At 39.6% G+C, this 17302-nt stretch overlaps 1 protein-coding gene across 1 annotated transcript in view; it reads right to left on the bottom strand.

Moving 5' to 3' along the window:
- galnt9 (polypeptide N-acetylgalactosaminyltransferase 9) overlaps positions 1-17302 on the bottom strand; it is a 146705-nt gene that overhangs the window by 17818 nt on the left and 111585 nt on the right. The gene's annotated exons all lie outside the window — the stretch shown is intronic.

Here is a 17302-nt window from a genome sequence, read left to right as displayed (position 1 = left end):
GTGGATTTATACAAGAACGCCTTCTCTTAGCTCCTCTTTAGCAGCAGAGGGGAAAAAAGGATGTAGGTGCCACTGAAACAACCTCTTTTATTTGAGGCCTCATCTTGGTGTTGGTCTCTGGGGGGCTGTTTGCATGATAATGGTTCGAGGATAAAACCCCAAAGTATTGTGAGTGTTTCAGCCGACCTGAAATGGAAACTTTTGAAAGCGGCCTCCAGAGTAGAACTTCTGAAACGCCACAGCCACTGTTGCCGTAAAAACAGCAAGCCAGTGTTTTCAGAGGAAACCATAGACTGTAGTCATGTGAGCTGAGCTCAGTCACTGATTGAACAATCAGGTGATCCTAATATCTTCAAAACCGCTGAGTGAAATTCATCCCTCGTACAGTGTGTGCCGATAGTGAGCCACTTTTTGAACCAGGTTGTAAATATTCTTTTTAAAGCTGTAGAAGTAAATTTTTTTGCTGATAACCTGATGCCGCCACTTGGTAACAACGTGGCAACCAGATGGTAACAACAGTAACATTCCCGAAACACTGTTTTGTGCTTGTTCTGTTGCATCTGCTGCCTACCTTGTAACAAAATGTGCATCTGGTGCACAACTTCTGCAATAAGCAAAGACACATTCAATGTATAAGCCAGATGATCAGCCCACCTCTTTTTCAGCAGAGGGCAACCATAACACTATCCCCACCTACAGGCCTGGCATGCATACTGCAGCATTTTCAGTGCCTCAGCGTTTCAGACTTTTTTCACTGTGCATTTCCAGATGAAACCTTGTGTAAACAGGGCCTAAAGTATGGGAGCATGAAGCCTTATTTCACACTGCTCCTTCATGAATTTTTCCGCAGGAAAGGTTGAAGCGCTATGCTTAATTGCTGCTTTTAGATTACCACCACAGGTCTTAACTTTCACAGTTCTACATTCACAAGAATTTCTCCAGAGCTTCTGGACATAAATAAGTTTTGGAGAAGCCAAAAGTTTGACTTAATTCTGGAGTCAAACCAAAAGTTGATGTTAAATAAATAAGGGTGGTCCTTGCTGAAAAACACTGTGCTGCAAGTGCTGAAGGTCAGTGTTTACTCCAGCGCTGCTCAGTGAAATGTGAAGGATGTTGGTGATGGTTAATGTGTCCTGGGAGTCTGATTGCCTCACCGCTCGTGTTTCTTGCAACATCTGACTTCTTTTGGAGGAACAGAAAAAGAGTCCAGTGAAAGTCTTTGTAACCCTGCAGCACGACTCACGCCTCTGTTTGTTTTGTACAGTTTGTTCAGAGCTGTGATGTTTTTCCATATTTTCAAGGAGAAAAGAGCCTCCATTAACTCACTGTTCTGTTACCCAGTGAAACTCATATTTGACATGCACAGAGACTCATGCCTGAGCCTGAGGCAATTAAAATCTGAACACCTACATAGGTGCACATTATTTATCTTTTCACATTATAAAACCTAAGGAAGCTGAATGTTCTCCCTCGACTGAGAGAGAAGAACAGACTAAATGTACATTTTTTATCCCTTAGAGGCATCATTTCCATAACTGCCACCTGCTTTCTGCTTCACCTAGGGATGGAAACACAAATCTCAATACTGCAGCTCAGGAAAGAGACAAAATCACTCAAAACAGAGTGAATCCAATCTACGCAGCAGGACCACTACACAAAAATCTTTCATTCTGCAGATGTTCCTGTTGCTCATTTATCTGCAGAGGTAAATGAAAGAGTGTGCTTTAAGAGGCTCAGTGAGTCAACTGTCTGCTCATAAAAGAGAAGTCCTTAGAGATTTCATATGACATCTAGAAGCCTCCCATAGCATGCGTGCTGTGCGCGTGGCAGAGAGTGATGCACGCAGCCAGACGGTGAATACATATCTTCTTGAAGAAGCATCAGTCAAGCCTGAGGTATTGATTGATTGTATACTCGGAGATGTCTCAGGGAGAGTCTCTGGGTGAGTAAACGGTGGCAGGCCAGTCACATGTTGGTAAAAGTCATTTCTTACAGTGCAGAAAATATCATGAGTCATAAAAGTCTGTGTGAAAAACATCTTTCAGCGTGTAAATGTGCTAATCTGTGCCATGCTGTGGGGAAGTGGCCCAGGAGTTACACTGCCATCACAATGCCACAGCATATGGTAATGTCCTTCCAGCCGTACAAACTGCTGATCCTCCACCACCCACAGGCTCTTAATGATGATCGCCACAATGCGTAACAGATGCTCTGATCCATTAACTTCTCACTGAACCCACAACGACACCCCCTGCAAGGTGTTGGAGGAGGAGACGTCTGCACAAGTCTTTTCTCCTCAAGTCCGGAGCAGGAGAACTGTATTGAATGCCCCTTTTTATTTCTGTATGTTGTTTATAATTTCAAAGCTATCAGGATGTGTTGTTTCTATCAGTCTTCTATTTTTGTGAACTCTGCTCTAACCTGAAGGGGGCTACTTGTGAAAATAAGCCTTAAGGCTAACTGACGTACTTACAGGGATGCTGCAGTGGGATACTAAATAAATAAATAAATAAATAAAGCCTGTTTTCTTGTTAGACTGGAGCAAGGACACTGACAATAACAACACAACACAACCTCTAATGTTCAAACACTCTCCTCCTTCAGTGCAGTTCTTTCATAACAAGTATTTAAGCAGGAGAGAATGGAAACACGGAGGCTTTTGAAGCTTTTTTGAAGATATACACTCCGCTCTGTTGTGGAGGAATAAACGTGAGTCCCAGGGAAACACACCCAAGGTTGTTGGCAGTTTTGTGTAATGATGCTTGTTCCAGTAATTCTCAGTGTTCTTATTTGTGTTGCTACTGATTCAAGTTTCACTAGAAAAAATCTAGTTGATCAGAGCTTGGTTATTAAAATCTATACAGCTTTATCACAGTAAAAGAAAAATAAATCAATAAATTAAAAGAAATAATTTCAGTACTGAGTACTGATTCACGTAAAATCAAATGGTACTGTGTTTTGGTGCCTAAACACATCCTTGTGACTGTGAAGGAAAAGAAGTGTACGTGATTTTCCATGCTGAACATGAACACACCGTTGCAGGTTTATATAATGAGAAGTAAATATGCCAAATTAAAAATCTTTGAGATTTTATTATTTAAAAAAATTCATATTTATTACAACATAAAAATACACAAAAGTATGGAAAATTGGTACCACTGATTACTGATACTGATTGCCAGACACTGGGCATCGGCACGGTATTGTTTCAAATGTGAAAGGTACCCATCCCTAACTGGAGCTAAGTGTTTTTGTCATATTTTTTGTAATTATCATCTTATTAGATCTAATATTAGCCACATTCACCTGACAAGATCAGAAAAAAAATATTTCAACATGTTAACATGTTGTTAGACAATCTGCATGTCAAGATTCTTGCAGTGTACTCCAGTGTGAGGCAGAAGTGGTGAAAATGACTTCTTCTCAAGACTTACTTTTTCATGCCGGGTTTTTTAATCATCCTGTGTAAGAACCACCATGACACCCTGAGGTTGAGGTCTGAACTGTCTATTAGAAGTCCCATGGTGGCCACATATACTGCTGCAAATTATAGACAGCTAAATTAAAAACAAATGATTTCATAAGGGTTTAGGATAGTATGTTGCCCTGTGACATATAAAATGATAATCCGTAGCAGGGAAACTGTTTTCCAATGTAATGAGAGCAATTTCTTGACTTCTCTCACCAATTTATGATCAGAAATTTCCCTTTAATGAGCTTTGTGTCCCAAAAAACATAGTCTTACCTCAGGCACCAGAACGGCCTGAGCCCTTTGTAGGTAAATACAGCATTTTCTGGAGACTATCCCTCCGCCAAAGTTGGTGCTGTGGTGGACACTTTTGACAATTTCAGTAGAACTGTCTGAAAATAATCACTTTGTTTTTGAAGCACTTTAAATTTCCCTGTTGTGGGATGAATATCTCTTAAAAAAGTGATGGGAAAAGGGAAAGTCACGGAATGTGTCACTCATGAAACAATGGTAGGAATCAGCGAATCATGTTTTGGATAACTGAAAAGCTACAAGTTCTAGCTACAAATACAGTTCTCCCTGAAAGGATGGATTAATTGTTGGATTTTGTCACTTCAAAGACTTTCGAAGTCAAACGACTAAGTTTTATGGTTGTTGCTTTGGTGACTTTTTTTTTCATTTTTATACCTCAATTTGCTTTTTAGTCCCCTTTGGCAGTGATGGTATCAAAGTAAATTTACTTTAGTGCTGTATTTTAGCATATTATTAGAGTATCTGTTATTGAGTCCCATTTATTGTGGAAAAAAAAGACTTTTGACACCATTACATTTCTGTCAATGCTCTTATTTTTCACAATTGTGAATCTAAAGCCTGCTGATCAATTTTCTTCGCTATTCTGACATTTCATCCCCAAAACAGCAAACTGTATTTGTTTAATTCAGTATAAGACTTTTTTAAGTTGTCAAAATGAAGAATGAATTGCATTGTGTTCAATGTTCACTGTGTTTAGCACTCAAAAAACTTTATCACTGCTACAAAAATACACTGCCTATGTACAAAATATGGAAGTAGTCTCGGTATCGTCACCCATCTGTTTCTGGTAGGGCTCTCTGAGGGCCGGGTTTGAGCTGCCCCATTAACGGCTACCATTATGCCAGTCAGCTCAGCTGCGCCTCTTACTGGGTAAACTCATGATCATAACATCTTCTGAACTGCAGGGTAATAATAAAACCCGATGAAGCATGTGAAGGCATGATGCTTAACATTTGATTTATTGCAGACAAAAAATTCATGATAAGTTATTTGCTTCTAGATTATGCCTCTGACATGAAATAATATAGCAGATATTGTACCAATGTATTTATGACAGCACTTGTGTATTTTGAAAATACAGCACTCAGATTTAAAACAAAAAAAGTCATTTGAATACAGAAGCTTTGAAAAAAAAAAAAAAAAAAACAACCAAGCACTCCAGACTTCAATTAAATTAATAATTTGAGAAACTTTTACTTTTACTGAAGTAATATTTGAATAATCTATACTGTGACCTGAGTAATGAAGCTGTGTACTTTGTCTACCACTGCCTTTCAGTAACTACTCTTCATTTTGTGGTGTTGTTGCCAAGTCCTGTCCCTCAGCTTGATCTAAATAGGGAATAATAATAATAAGACAGCATTTAAATAGACCTAACATTTGTCAGCTAATCAGAGTGAGCTGCACACACAGCATTTTTACAGCAGGGAATGTTCGAGTACAAAAGCCTTTTATGAAAACGAGGGACATTCAAACAATCCCCAAAGTCCCATTTGCCCCCAATTTCCATGTTAGTGTGAGGCTTCAGAGCAGATGAAAGCTTGTGTTTAATTGTATGTTAATAAAAGCATCACTTCTCTTTCATTCTCTCTCATGTTGAGACACTTAATTGCCCCGGCTGTATCGTTGGTGGAGTAGTTCTCTGGGGCTGACCCCGGCTTAAACGCCTCCATTGACTGGCTGACCCTTCATCATCACTGCTGATGATCCACAGTGACCTGGGCCTAAAAAATCCATTACTGCTTTGGAGTGGGCTTTGCCTGCTTTGCTGCTGCCCATGACAAGTGCTGCTTTTCCACAATAGCCTTCATGGTTGGTGTGTTTCTGTGGCTAGAAGTGCAAAACCTATTTAAGGGTAAGTCTTTAGTCCTTGCTGAGTCCACCCATCACCTTTTGTGCCATGTTAAGCTCTGTGTAATGCCGCCTTTCTTTGGTTTCTTTATCCTGGTTTCCTGTTTTAAAATCGATAGTATGTGTGTGTATGTATGACTGGGAGAGGATGTCTGTGTTAAGTGCTTTTGCAGCACTCATGGATAATTGAAAATGTGTATATGTGTAATTGCAGTTAGCAGTCTGCCCAGCACTAAAAGCAAATTTAAGATCAATAGTTCCTCAACCACCATTTCTAGAAGGTCAGACACCTCACAGCTAACTACGCTTATGAAACAGCTTTTTGTTTCTTTGTATCACACCAGGATTCAAGTGTCATTAGTTAGAAGAAACTTTTTTTTTCCTTTTACATGCATGTTATGTTAAAAACTCACACTGAGGCTTTGAAGAAGGTTGCAAAGGAGTCAAATATCTATATTTAAGTCATTTTTATTCTTTAATATGCCAGAAGTTCACTGCACATTGCTTTCACTTCACACCCACAGAGCTGATAAAAGCACTGTGAGGCTGTAATCATCTCAAACTACATAATTTCTCATAATTATACTCACAGTATGGTGTTATATAAATCTTACACTAAGTAAACTGCATGAAACCACTAAATGCTATATCCAGGGAGTAAAACACCATATTAAGCCAGTTTTGGTGACTGTGGGTGTTAGGAAGTGAGAATAAAAGCTGCGTGACTGAATAAATTGAGCTGTCGTAGCTTCTTACATACACGTTGAGCTCTGGGAGCTACCTCTGGGAGTCCTGGAGAGACTGTCTTTGAGCCAACTGTAAGAGTTTTATCATCACTGTCATTATCCTGCAGTACGATGACTCTGATTATGTGTTTGTATAATAAGCATGTATGCATGATGGAGACCAAACAGTTTAATTTTACATTTTATAAAGTGAAGTGTACAACTTTCACGTACAACTTGCTGGATGTAACATAGAGCGCAGCGTCCTGGGCAGTTGTGGTGGAGTTGCAAACTTTTAAATGCTAAGAGCTGGTGGTTTTTTTTGGACCTCTCAGACTACTATTTTAATGTAGCCTAGTGTTCCTGTGGACACAATCACAAAGAAATCCTGAACCAGCCTGCATGTGCTGAACAAAACAAGCAGGTACACTTGGAGTTAGTAAGGTCAAAATATTACCAGCTGGCAAAAGCGACAACATGCCCACCATTTATGAACAACTCAGTGCCTTTACATCATGTTAAAAAACAACCTTCCTCCTCCCATGCAGTATGTCAAACTAAAATCACGCTGCAAGTTTATGCTGTAATGTCTGGCACTTTGACATGGGACCTGGTGAGGATTCTTAAGGATGGCTCAGTCCACTGGGACTTGGCTTGGCAAGTAGAAGGTTGCGAGTTCAAGTCTCAGCATGGAAAAAAAAAAAAAAAGAAAGAAATTGAGCTGGTAGCTGGAGAAGTGTCAGCATAGTTTCCTGGCACTGTCGAGGTGCCCTTGAACAAGGCACCGTACCCCCAACTACTCAGGGTGGGGGCTGATAGTACACCTCCTTCACACTGCACTCTTCATCAGTGCATGTTTCTGTGTGAAAAGTGCTGTGTAAGTGTGTGTGTGTATGGTATGATTCATTCAGTGAAACAATTTGGATTTCCCCTAGGGGGATCAGTAAATTATATCTTCTTCTTTTGTTGTTGTTTACACACTGCCTTAATTGGACGCTGAAGGAACTGCACTGTTTCCCCTCCTCTGTATCGGCTTCATTTTTTCAGGATGTTTCACTTAAGCGTCAACCTCTGGTCTAAAAATATGAAGTTCCTCGAGTGTCAACTTAAAGCTGGATGCAGAAAGACCAGAAACCACATACTTGCTCTTTCAAAAATCCTGCGGCAAAAATAAACATTTTATGGTCCAGTTCAAAAACTATCACTATCTGTACTGAGTGGAGGTTGAATTTTTCAGAACTTGTCATTTTGAAGTTATAAACTTAAGAGTTTTGCCCATATAAGGGCATGTCCACATTGACTAACAGGTGGGCACCCTGTACCTGTCTGCAAAGAGGATAAAGCCTCTTTACCTCACCCAAACTGGGACAAAGGTAGGCCGAGTTCAGCATCTCAATGGGCTATGGGCTGCAAAGATCTGCATCAGAAAGAAATGGGTGACATTACAAACATGTCCCTGTATTGTTCAGTCTAAGGTTTCACCATGACTTTTAGAGCTCCCCAAAGGCAAAACCATAGACAAAACTATAACATGAAAATGATGCTCTTTTGCAGATGACTCCATGGTTTCTCTCCCATTTCATGGTGGATCAAGATCTAACTAACACTTTGGACTTGATATGGAGGATAAGTAATTTGTAAATGTAGAAACATTGTTAACTTAAACCAAATCCTACCTGAGACCTTTTGGTCTTTAATTCCAGCTGCCCCTTATTCCAATAGATGAGAAGGGGCTAAGGCCAATTAACTGATATAGACCTCAGACCTGCTACTACAAAATTACCTCACCCCAGTAATTTATCCACAGCTTGTTTGAATTTTAGCAATCTCAAACAAAGTAGAAAGACATAACACAACAGAGAATATTTTATTCCTGCCTAACCGTTATTTATTTCATTTAAGAGTATGTGTTATGAAGAAGTACTAATTATACAAAAAGGGAAAGGAAGGAGAGGCTTCGCCAGCTACATTACTTTTTTTGATTTAACAACAAGAGACATCAGCGAGAAATCAACTCTGCCTTTGACGATCATCAGTGCTGATACAACATTCTTTGATGAGAGAGAATCCAAAAAAATCTGATGATATGGAGGAAAAACAGGACAGCAGGCTGCTAGCTAGAACAATCAAGTCAGGTCGAGTAAAAATCCTATTTGTGCAGTCCACCATCCCCAATCAAAGAGTTCCTCAAGGGGCTTCAGAGACCATGCACCATAAAATATCCTGTAACCAAAAAAGGGATTTTAACAGGGTCATCATGGAAAGGCATGGTGAGTCTGACATGCACACACCAGCCTAATGCATAAAGGTCACAACAACATAAGGGAGGCTGGGTTACAAAACACTGATGCATGTTAACAAAGCGTTGCATCTTATTAATAACGCTAGATTAAGTGAATAATTTAGCAAAACTGTGCACACTGTAACATTTTTCCTTTAAAGTAAAATACATAACACAGATAATTCAGTAAACAACAGCAATGCTGAGGAAGTCTTTTCTAATGACAAATCCCATTTTACGCTCTGGTTGTGAAATCATTGTACCAACATTGAATTTAAGGACACTGAAACTCTGCTCCATTAAAAGCTAAATGTGTTTCTGCCGCTTTATTTTTTTAGTTATCAAAATGTAAATGAGAGCCTTCTTAAGCCGAGCTGTGAGGCCTTCTACAGTTAGGGAATGTGCCTTTATGTATTCTCATATTATAGGAAGTCAATAAAATCTAAATACCAAATAAGATTGTTTTAATCTTTCTCTTCTTATTCACCCCCTCACATACACACAGGCCCTCAGGGCTGCGTTTTGTGAAGTCCATTTGTCCCTGACCTTTTATAAAGCTGCAGTCTGCATTATTAAGAGAGAGCACTTAACACAGCGCTCTTTGATGTAGTGGTAATGTAATTGCTAATTTAATTTAATTGTCTCTGTACACGCAGTTAGTTAATTGCAGCTGGACCATTTGTGTGATAAGCTTCACAGGGCTGCAGAAAACATGAACCATAAAAAGCATAAAAGCTATTAACAGCAGTAAACAGGTTTCCATCAGCGCCATTACACATTACAATCTATAAACTGTGAGGATGCTGCTGCAGCTGATGCTAATGACAGACAGGGGCTGGTTCGGGCTTTAAACCAACTGTACTTGGCAATTTTCCTGACAAAAACTGAAACCAAGAAAGAATGGGCTTTCTCAGATTATTACTGTGTGTGTGATTGAATCAATGTTTAGGAAACGTTACCAGTCAAGGCTCATCAAAGGCTAATTCTCCAAATGAAACCTGTGGAAATGCAGATAAATCCAGGACTTCCTGGACTCTGTGAGGACGTATTATCTGGTCCCTGGTGTATCAACCCTGAAGGCTAGCTATGCTGGTAGAAGCTAGTGGTAATGTCATGTAAGGTGTTGAAAAAAGTCAGGCTGGGTTGGCTGATATGTTTGAAGAAGAAGAAGAAGGAGGAGAAGAAGAAGAAGAAGAAGAAGAAGAAGAAGAAGGGGTGTGTTCATACTTCTGACGCTGATAACCAGGTCTTTTAGGGACAATTCCCCCCTTCAGACAAAAGTTTTCTAAAGATCATTTTGCCAGATTGTTCACAGTTAGAGGGTTAATAACCCTAAAACACTAACATCAGGTGATTTGCACCCACCAGATTGTGGCCATGTGATTTTCATGTGTTGCTGTGGTATGAGTTGCGTGGGTCCTTGGTTAGCTACAGGCTGCTCACTGTTGTTAACGAAGGTAGGTGTGTTTCCCTGCTCCTGTCTATGTTTTTTTTTTAGCAGGTCAGGAGAAAATTACCTGACATTAGTGATTAAGGAGGAAAATATTTTTTATCATTTTTTATTATTAACATTATTACCATTATCATTTTTATTGTTGTTGTTATTGTTATAGCCTTTACTGGACAAAACTCATGTATACAAGGAATGGATGGACTGGAGAAAAAGTTCCCATCTCCATTTTTTGTCTTTTTGGGATTTTTCATGCTGATTTTTGACTAATTTTAAAACCCTTTCAAAGGGTCTGCCAATAACACATTTTTGTCTTGTTTTATGAGACGTTGTATACAGAAGAATAAAAGAAGAGTGCTTCACTTTGCCTTGTGTTATTGTACTTCAGTAAATTGTGATGAGAAGTATTTTACTGGGTATGTGTGATAGTGTTACTAATTGTTACATTAGTGTAAGTGTTTTTAGTACCCCGATCAGATTAGGTGAGGGTCATCTGGACTGCCCTCATATAAATTCATGTATTTATGATCTGATGCCCTGCGATGTGGAAGGAACTCCAAGCAAAGCTAGAAATGTGCTCTGTAGATTATCATGTGACATGAATGACAGCCAATCAGGAAACAAGCTGACCAAGGGAGGAAGCCCAATAGCCATGGTGACAATTGTGAACACAACACAAAAAATTTTATGGAGGTCAGAATCACAGAAACAACTTGCCTTGGTAACAACACAAGTGTTGATGCAACATGTTCTGTAAAATAATTCACAAACACAGAGGAGTTGAACAGGAAATGCAACCAGAGGATGCACCAGGTAGCTAAGTAGTTGGCGACATCTAGCATCTACCATCCATAGGTCCTCCATGTTTGTGGACGCCAAAGTCGTGTTTGATGTTAAGGAATTTCAGGAGATATCCTGTTTTGTGAGTCAAGACTCCTGTTTAATGGATTTGTCAGTGATGTGATGGTTGAATCACTGCACTCCAACTACTACAAGAGCACAATTGTTACACAAGAGCTACAGCCAGACAACTGCAACACAGTCAACAAAACTTTGTCTGAACTGAAGTCTCACCTCTGATCAGACAAAAAGCCAATCATTTTTGAATCAGGACCAGTTTGGGATTTATGGGATAGCAAACCAAATTTAAGGGAAGGTCCAGACCACACAGGCCAACCCCTGAACACAACCCTGACAGGGAACCAGGCTGTGGCACATTGACCATTACAGAGATGCACAGACCCAATGCTACTTGTGACAGGAAAACGTAGGGGGTTCAAGGTCCTGTTTGTGCTTTGTGCAGCTTGTGTTGGGAGTTTACTCGACGCAGACTCAATCACACATCCCCTGATTTCATCCCACTGGAAGACCCTTGACATGAATTGAAGAACGGTTTTGTCATAAGGCAGAGGAGATGAAGCACTAGAGGAAAGAACCCCACACAGAAATGATGAAAGGTAGCACTGTGGTCACACAGATTCAATACCATGCTGCAAACTGTCAGACAGCTGACGTATCTGACAGACGGAGAAGAAAGTCATCCTGCAGCGACATATAGACACCCTAGATGAGAGCAGCAGTGGCAGTCTGAGGTCAAACAGAGTTCATCTCCACTGTTCTCAGCTTTTCACTGTGCATGATGAAAACAGCCTGGCCGCAAACAGATAGCAGTAGATGTGAAACTGTGCTGGGGTATAATTTTGAACATAACTGAAAGAGCTTTGCACCGTGTGCTGAAGGAACAGCTCATTCATGAGGTGTATTGATCTTTTGGAAAAGCTGGAGACACAGCAGTTTGCTGCATTCTAAAACACAAATGTACAAAATTGCGTCCTGATGTTTCTGCTCAGACTCTCACCTGAATAGATAACTCTCTCTGTTGCTTTCAGGCTCTTACATTTGCATAAAGTTTTGCAAGGGGTACAAAATGTGTTGTTTTACTTAAAGGAAGTGCATCATTCATTCATTTTCACCAGCATTCAATGTCTAAATTTATGCCCAGAGTGGTAAGTTTAATTTCTCCTTTTTTTTACTCTCCATGCTGTTTTTGTGTTATTCCATGAAACATTTCAGACACACTGCTAGCTATAATTTTTTTCTCTTCTAAAAAGCGGGCTGCATTCTTCACACCGTTGTGACCAGTATACCAATGTAAAAACACAAAGAGGGGTGGTACGTTGTGTCACACTGAACTGTGTCCATTCTGCCTGTGTTTCATTAAACTTTCACTGCCTGTGCTCTCATCCATCAGCTCACACTTTGTGTCTTCAGCCTGGTACGTAGCAGGACTGCCAGGAATCTGGAGTCGCGAGTCAGAGGAGTTCCCACACTTACCATACATCATTTATGCTGTGCTGTTAATACATGAGCACAGTCTCCATGACATCACCCACTGGTTTCTTAAGTCGTGATCAGAAGCCTACAACAGGAGTCACCATATTGGAAAAGGTGGCTCAGCCTATCAGGAGGAAAAGAGGTGGTGTAATGTGGGTTGTTAGCCACACCCCTGATTAGCTAAAATATCATAAACTGCAGTTTTTAGCTCCTTAGCAATGGTTTTGAATTCTAAGATCAGAGGTTAGCAGATGGTGCTGATGTAACCGGTGGATTAGCTGGTTATGCCCCAATCAACCCTCGCCTGTTGAGTACTTCTAGGTGGAGCCAGATGTGCTAACAGTACGTGGTTTGAGGGTGTCAACCTTAAAGTAATTCTGCTGTAGGGGTTTCTTTTTTCTGTTTTAGCATATCATATCATCTTATCATATTGTTTTTATTACAGCCTGCCATTGTTGCCTTGTCTTTTTCTTGTTCCTTTTGTAATTTTTCAATTCATTTATTTTTATGTCACCTTGGTTGAGCTTTACATTTGTTATCGTTTGGGTCTTCTATTACAACAGTGTTTCTTTTTGACCCTTAGTTTTGGTTAAAGCTACTTTTTTGTTCTCATTATGTGAGGGTTCGCTCAGTAACAATTTGTGTAGGGTGACGCTGCTATCGCTGCACAGGTTACAGGTCAGGTCTTTTCTTGTTTTCCTCGTGTGCATTTCTATTATCTTGTTTAAAGGTCTGACCAAATAAACCAATGTCAAGTTTGGGGCAGGGTCCTGCTTGCATTGTGCAACCCCTAGAGTGTTACTGTTTGCATATTTATATTCATTGATGAATTAAATTAAAAAGATGTTCCATTTTTAAGTTTTTGTTTGCCAATAAAAATAAAGATTGTATTTATATTTCTAACATGACTTGGTAGATGTATGGTGTTCTTCTTAACGGTGAAACCTTCTCTTAAGCAGCGAGGAACTAACAAGGATATTTAGCGCTATTTGGGTAAAAGTCCCAAGGTGGTGTTGTTGATCTGTGTTTTCTTATAACAGGAGTCCTTCATCAGTCTGGGCTTGGATACACTAAGATACACTTTTGATTGTATTGTGTTATACAAACATTACCTGCCCACATTGCAGAAGAAAATGTCAAAACTCAGCAGTTAAATGCTCCCTACCTGTGGTCTGGTGGTTTCTATTTCATTATAAACTAAGCTTTTTTATTGGGGTAACTTGCTAATGCCTTAATTGATGTATCTCACAACCTTTACAGAGGGTAGCTTTAGCCATGAGAGACTTTAGAGACTACTAAGTTGATCAAATATTAAGTTTTAACATGGTGTTCCTCTGGATTCTCTGACAGTGATAATGATTTGTCAGATCTGTTACATCTAATAGACCCAAATGCATTTTAGCACCCCACCCTGAACATGATTTCAAGGAAAAATTGTGAGAGCAACCTGTACTATTCATGACATGTGCCATGCAGCTCAAAAAATCAATGCCTAACTAATAGTTCTTTCTGTTGGACTATCACACACATTGGATTATTGACATTTTGGAGCCGTGCTGTTTGAGACACAGGAGAGATCAATCTTTGCTGTGGAAACATCTATGGAGGTTTATTTCTGTGCGAGTTCACTTACTTTACACCTGGTACCTCTAAGTGTTCTGAGTGTTGATTAGTTTAATACACTGACTGTAGTTACTGTGACTGAGGCTGCTTGTAACTCAAAAACTAATGTGAAACTTTCCTTTTTCAGTCTAAAACTTTGACAGCCATTTGCATCTCAACAAAAGAGAAAAGTTTAATTAATATATAAGTGAAGCTGTGCAGCCTCTCAGCTTCTCAGGGGGACGGTAATTGACTGCCAGTCTACCTGCCTGCTTGAAGTTTCTTCATAAAATGTCATAAAAATGCATTTATTCCTCCTGTCATTTGTTCTCCTCCATATGGAGCACACGATAATTACGACAGAGTCATTACTGCACTGCTGGCAGAACACTGGGAATAACTTTATATAACTCATCTCTACTTCATTTATTCAGCAGTTCTCTCAGAGCTCAGTGCTGACTGTGATTATGAAAACTTAAGGCAGCTCCGCGTGCTCTTTGTTTCTCTCTAATCAGAACACATTATGAATCATTCCTCATCAATCTTAATATCTGTTCCTTTTAGACTGAGACAAAGTTTGCAGGAAATCAACATCTTCAAACCACCACCATACTGATCAGAAACATGTAGCACTCCAAGTACTCAAGGCCACATCCAATCCTCTATCCAGTATTTTGTCAAGTCCCAGAGTTAGACTGAGCTTTAACAGAACCACTGAAGGGGTTGTTTTACTCGGGGATTAAGTTTGTGAGCAAATAAATAAGCATGGATGACCAAAAGTTTGCACAGTTTAGCGCCAGGGCTACAATTTACGAATTTATTTTTGATTAGCTTCAGATTTAAAACCAGAGAACACAGATGGATCATTCTCTTTTGAATTTAAGATCTGGGGAGTTACACCAGCATTTCACAGATTCACCATTTCTTAGAGTACTTTTTCATTGCAGTGAAGAGTTTGTAAAAAATACACAATAGAGCGTACAACAAAAATCTTTTTTTAAAGACTGCTGGTATTGGTAGCATTTCCATGATACACATCATCACATTGCCATTTGTGTTCCTCCATTTTGAAGTTCAAATTTTGCAAAAATGATTATTTTTTTATTTTTATCTACAATTTTTATGGACGACGATAGATTTGTTCACGAAAAAATGTATGTGTGTTCAGAAATCACACTAGAAATTTGATTGTACAATTATATATATATATATATATATATATATATATATATATATATATATATTGGCTGAAGATGCTGCCTTCTCTCTGAAAAACAGACAATAAGACTGAACCTAAACATCAAAGTAATGCCAAAAATAGGAGCTTTGGCAGGTTAAAACACTCAAGGAAGCTGAGACTGGAAGACCTTAGGGATTTGGGGACTGTGATTAGGAAGTAAGGCTGCTGGTGGTCTTACCCTGTCAATATTTTATAGTGTTTTTATTTATTTTTTCTTAAAGCTGAAATGGAGCGATGCTCCAGAGCTAGTTCAAGCAGACAACCCGAGATGCTCTACATTCACATTTGCCTCACTCTCACCATCACTTGAAAGGTATCCTTCAGTTAGACGTTCTGTCTATCTATGAGAATCAGGACGAATCTGGTTTCTGCCTTTCACTGCTGCCCTGCACCTGAGCTGCACTCAGACTTTCAGCCCCACCACCTCCCAAAATCCACCTGCAGGCTCTTACTTTCATTCCTTAAATCCCTAAACCTTCAATCAACACTGTATTGGGGTAAATGCCTTAATAAATATCTAGGGCAGCCCCTCATTTTAACACACACTGAACTGGCTGCTGTACATGCAGTGTCTGCTTCTGTGGGTCAGGACAGAGTGTCAAACAGTGTGTTCATGCTTGGAAGTGCTGTAAAAATCAGACGACTTAGTTTGTTTTATAAAGTAATGCATAACACCAACCTGCACTTTCTCCTCTTGCCTCACTTCTTTTTCATGTGGTTACAAAAGTTTCAAGGTTACCTTTCAGAGGGCTGAACTTAGCAGGTTGAAAGTAGGAGGTTGGCGGTTTGAATTTGAAAGCAGAAAAGCTACTCAAAGATCCAAAAATATTAAGTTATAAATGTTTTAATTGCTTACAATTTCTATATAAACACATTTTCTAGGTGGTATACATCCATGTTTCTTTCCATGTAGCAGTAAATTTTGAAGAAGGGAAAATTAATTCAGAGTTTGGCTTTTTGTTTTTCCAAATATTGCACAGCATGTTGGAAACGAGCAACAACTGATGTCCCTACACATGGAGTGGGTGTTTCAGTCGTCAGACTGCTGAACCTTATGTTTAGGCTCTTTACCTAAAACCTCTAATAAACTGATCTGAATTAAAGTCAAATTACCTCTTAGCTGTATGTTTCTCAACAAGAAGCCTCCTTAGATTAACAGTCTTTCAGGCAATCCTTGGTTCTTTATACGGTCAGTGGAACAAAACAATCAGATTTGGCTGATCACCACAGTGGCACAGAGAACAGAGGGACCTGAATGTTACCAAGCTGTCAGGTTTTAGCAAAAGAACTAACAACAGGACCCTTTTCTGCTAATTCTCGAGAATGAGAGGGAACTTAGCTGAACTTTGACTTTCAACAGAAAAAAAAATGATTAAAAGCCAACAGTAGAGCTGCGCGTGTTCATACAATTAAACTCAATCAGCAACCAGTTGATGTGGATGGAAGCTGAAGAAATGTAAGCACTGGTGAGTGACAGGGGAACTCTTGTCCTAGCTGGATTAACAGGAACCCCATCTTTGCTGGGTAAAGGTTGGAACTTCTCTCAAATCAAAGGGTGAGTTTGCAGAGGGACACAAATAAAATCCTGGGGTACCCATACAAGTTTTACTGTAAGAGACTCTTGGCAAGCTCCCCGCTGAAGAGGTGTTCAACAGCTGCTGACAAAGCTGTAGCAAGCATTTGATCTCATTTGTGTATTTGCTTCGGTTGCGATGTATCTGGCAAGTCTGCAGAAATGTGTTTTTAAAGAGGAGCGAAGCTGCTGTGATTTACAGAGGTGACAAACATCCTGAACTTTGTTTTTGGTTTGTTCGCCGTCTCCAGCTGAGACTAAAAATACATCTGCAAACTGCACCTGAGACGCTTCGGTGACACAATGATCCACTCAGGATGGCACTGTTTGCAAAGTATTCCATTTTTAAAGCAAACAGCCTAACAAAAGCTTACCGACGAGTCAAAAGGACAAGAGGTCAAGCTTATGTTGATGTTTTACAGCCTCACTCGCTGAATCACGCAGCGAACTACTTCAAACAGTCTG

This window comes from Halichoeres trimaculatus, unplaced genomic scaffold (genome assembly GCF_033239565.1).
Source record: "Halichoeres trimaculatus isolate MK-OKI-2021-1 unplaced genomic scaffold, fHalTri1.1 fHalTri1_scaffold_5, whole genome shotgun sequence".
Taxonomy (NCBI): domain Eukaryota; kingdom Metazoa; phylum Chordata; class Actinopteri; order Labriformes; family Labridae; genus Halichoeres; species Halichoeres trimaculatus.
The sequence above is the reverse complement of the archived record's forward strand: the minus strand, read 5'-3'. Positions and strand labels throughout refer to the sequence as shown.